This window comes from Bos indicus, chromosome 1, assembly GCF_029378745.1.
Source record: "Bos indicus isolate NIAB-ARS_2022 breed Sahiwal x Tharparkar chromosome 1, NIAB-ARS_B.indTharparkar_mat_pri_1.0, whole genome shotgun sequence".
Lineage (NCBI taxonomy): Eukaryota > Metazoa > Chordata > Mammalia > Artiodactyla > Bovidae > Bos > Bos indicus.
The window spans coordinates 146,171,481-146,175,658 of record NC_091760.1 but is presented as its reverse complement, the minus strand read 5'-3'; positions in this window follow the sequence as shown (position 1 = coordinate 146,175,658).

The following is a 4,178-nucleotide window of genomic DNA, read 5'->3' as shown; positions in this document are numbered from 1 at the left end:
CCCTCCATGGTGCCCGCTCACTCCCTGCTCCTCCCGCCCAGCTGTGTCCTGGTGCCTCTGGACTGGCGGGATTGTGCCGAAGCAGATGCTGTGGTTAGAGGGGAGAGGACACCATAGGGCTTGGGAGGGGACCTGGCTCCTCCCCAGAGCTGGAGTGTGAGGTCTGGGGCCACAGCTGACCTGGGGAGACTTATACCCAGAGCCTGGACACTGAGTCAGTCAGACTGCTGCTGCTTAGATGTCTACTACCAACACAGGGAGGCTCAGGAGGCAGAAGGGCCCTGGGCACAGAGCGCAGCCTGCGAGTCATACATGGAGCGTCCCCTGCCTGGAAGGAACCTCAGGGTCCACCTGGAGGGACACCCACTTCACAGCACCCCCAGTCCTCTCACCCCATGGAGTCAGGACGCAGGGACTCATGCCCATCCCCAAGTGTGCTGCTGCTCTGAGAAATTAGGAAGGCTGGTGGTGTAACAGCACCAACCTGGGGCCCTGCGGGGTTTCCCGGGGATGAGCGTTCTCCTGGTGCTTGCAGACCCCTCCCCCAATGTGAGTCCACTCTGGAGGCCTTCTGGCCCCTCCCTGGTCCATGGCTGACTCTCAGAAGGAGATATCAGCCACAGAGAAGGGTCCCTGCCCTTTGATGGAACCCCTTTCTGGCAGGAAGAAAATTCTCAATTGTCTGACAAATCAAGCCCTAAACAGAACCAGCTTGTCTGAGGATTAACAGCCTTAAGACACAGAACGAAGGAGCCGAGTCGTGAATTCCTGCAGACCTACATTGCGGGTGGGCGGCTCTGTGGGCGGCGATTGGGATGGATTTGCAAGTTGGAAGGGACTTCAAGAGAGTCCTGGTTCCAGGGCTCAGGGTGATTGCGGGTGTGGGCTTTTCTGAAATGCCAAACGAGCCCTATCGAGTTTCCCTCAGACCAGGGCCTCACCGGCCGGGAGGGGCTCAGGCTGCAGCTGCCACCGACCTCCCCTTGCAGGGCCCCAGGGGATGGTTAACCCCATCGAGCAGGCCTTTCCTCGTTACGTGGATGAGGTTGAGAGAGACCAGCGCTGTGTCCCTACAACCCCTCCCTCCACTCAGTTATTCCATACACTTAGTCCTCCACACATGCGTGGACATAGCCGAAGAGGTGGGAGGGGTGTGGAAGTCACTTTTTCTGTCTGGCGGGAGTGGACAACCCTCTTGCAGAGGGCTAATCCTCACCCACCCTGGAACTTGGTGGGGAAGCAGCTGACCAGCCTTGGGCACCTTTCCAAACTTGGGGAAGTGGCTGAGTGTTGAAGGGACTGGCCAGGCTGGAGAACCCTGCCAGGCTGTTCCTCTGGCTATAGCTACCATATCCCACCTGGCCTACAGGACTGCATAGGCCTGGCCTACAGGACTGGTCTGAGCCTGGCCTGTGGCGAAGCCCTACCTTGGCCAGCTCTTCCTGGAGCCCACTCTCTATCAGCTCTGAGCCCCCTTATCTGGTTACCCCAGCACCCTGCCCTGTCCCTGGATCCTGCTAGTCTGCCTCTCTTGGACTGTTTGGTGACCTGGCTCCCCTATTCTAAGCGGTCTTCCTGGAGGAGGTGCTGACTCACTTGGTCCTGCCAGATCCCAGGTCCTCTTGAGCCCTCTCTCCCCGCTGGTCTGAATGGCTGCCTGGGCGACATGGGGGCCCAAAGAGATAGCCTCCATTGCCCACCCAGCTCTGCCATTGAGGCCGGGCCCGCAGGAAGGGTCTTGGAGAAGGTGTCTGGCCCAAGAACAAAGTCCTCTGGGTCAGCAGTCAGAAGGGAGGGTGGGGCCTTGGAGGGCCCAGGTACCTGAGGGATGCAGTGGCGGATCCTAAGGGAGTGGTAGGGGCCTGGGTCACTCCCTCCAGGAAGATAGGCCACAGCCTGGCCTTGCCTTCTGGCTTTAGGACTGACCTTGGCCTCCTAGGGTCCCTGCCATGGTGGCCAAGCCATCAGCATAGTGGTCGAGCTGTGGCTGGTGCAAGCAAGTGGTTGCCAGGGTGGGGGTCAGGCTTGTGTATGTGGAAAGCTGTTTCTGACATGAAGCCCCTGAGGTCCCCATCTTCATGCCCTCCTGTCCCACCCACTCAGCCTGGCCCTGGGGGCTGCCCTCCTGGACATGGGCTCTTGCACTGCCCAAGGTAAATGCTCATGGTCAGCCTCTGGGTAGCATGGCTATGGCATGACAGAGGGACCACTCCCCCTGGGCCTCAGACTCTGGTCACTCCATGGTGGGCAGACCTCTGCCCACACATGGCACTAATGAGGAGCCGGGATCCTGGAGCCCCGCTTATCTGTTGTGTAGCTTGAGGCCAACTGCTAGGCCCCACGTTGCCTCAGTCTCCCCACCTGTGAAATGGGCGGACACGTCCTGCGAAGTGGTCAGTGAGATGGAGCAGGCACCCTGGCCATCAGTTGAGGTTCTCCTGTCCCCACGTGAAGGGCTCCACCCGAGAACAAGGAAATGGCTACAAAGGTAAAAGGACATCACCGGACCACATACCACCAGTGAGAAATTCCACCGACCTCAGCAGTCAGTCCTGGACACTGGCTGGGTTAGATCCGCCTGCCCCAGAGGTCAGGGTGCACCTACCCGTCCAGTCCTCTTGGGTGGGGCCACTGTCCACTCTGGACCCTGTTCCAGATGTGGTGCTGCTGGCCGGCAGTGGCCATCTCCATGGCTGTCCTAGACGCCAGGGCTTGCACGTGCCTCTTGCCAGCTTGGGCATCCCGCCACCTGGGGCTGGAAGGCGCGTGCAACTCTGAGCCAGCTGCCATTGGCCCAGGCGCCCTGCGCAGGGCAAGTGCCCAGAGACAGGGTGACTGGCCAGCCCACTGGCTCCTCCAAAGGAGAGACCCAGAGACAGGGCTCCCTCCCTTATTCCCTGCTATGTGCCCATATCTCAGTCCCTAGGGTTGGGGGCCAGCATCTCCTGTGGGACTTGGGTGGGGACGTCACCCTGTTGGGGAGAGACACAGCCACAGCCCTTTCCTGGGCCAGCCAGCTTGGCCACAGCAGCTCCTGTAACGATGCACTTTCCAGAACCCGGGCAGCTGAGCTTCATTAGTCACTCTAAGAAAATGTTGCGAAGGTGGTTGGATCGAGGTGAGTGTGTCACAGCAAATTTATCAAGGAATTTGGGCTGTTTGTGAGTAACTGTGGAAACAGTGAAACACCCACGTTTTCTGTGGAACAGGCCCCCCGTGTCTGGATGAGCTGAAGACGAAATCACTGGGCCTTTGCGTCTCCTCCCCCATCCCACCATCCCTGATATCGTTTTGCATGTCCAAGGTGTGGTGGTTGCATTGGCTCATTCCCAACCCCTTGACCCCACCCTTATTCCCCACCTCTGGGACCCTGACTTTGCTGCCCAGGAGATCTGCCTGTTCTGGTGCCCAGCTCAGAGTCCAGCTCTGTCCCTTGGCACAGGATTCTGAGATGACCCCTGGGCCAGGCCTGAGCACCACGGCATGCTTGCAGTATAATTGAGGTTGCCAGTCAGCTGACCTTAGGATGGGGAGATGGTCCAGGTGGCCTGACCTGACCGGTGGTCCTTCCGGAGCTGAGTTTTCTCTGGATGGAGGCAGGCAAGGGAACCCTGGGAGGGACTGGACCTGAGGGAGCTCTCTGAAGCAGAGACGAAGGGACTCATGGCAGGAGCTCAGGGCGGCCCCAGCTGACAGCGGCCCAAAGACCTAGTCCTGCAGCCACAGGAAACTGGATTCAGCCGCGGACCCGGATGAGCCTGGAAAGGGGTCCTCAGAGCCCCACCCGATCGCACCCCAGCTCATCTGTCCTTGCCGCTGCATGTGAGGACCAGCAGGGCTCCTGCAGTTCTCACCCATGGATGTCGGGCTATGGGTGGTTGTGTTCAAGCCGAAGTTTGTAGAAAATGAATACACTTCCTGGGGCCCCGTCTGCCAAGTCCTTGCAGAGCTGGCAGGCTGTCAGCACCTGCCCTGAACGTTTAACTGCTTTTCTGATCCCACTGGACTCAAGTGGCGGACCCCACTGGACCACTGGCAGATCCCACTGGTCCACCTGGTGCCCACTGATGTGCTCCCAGTGTCCAGGGAGAAGCTCATGTTTCTTCCAAAGAGGACACACGGACAGGCTTAGGTGCATGAAGGGTGCTCATACTGCTCATCATCGGGAAAATGCACGT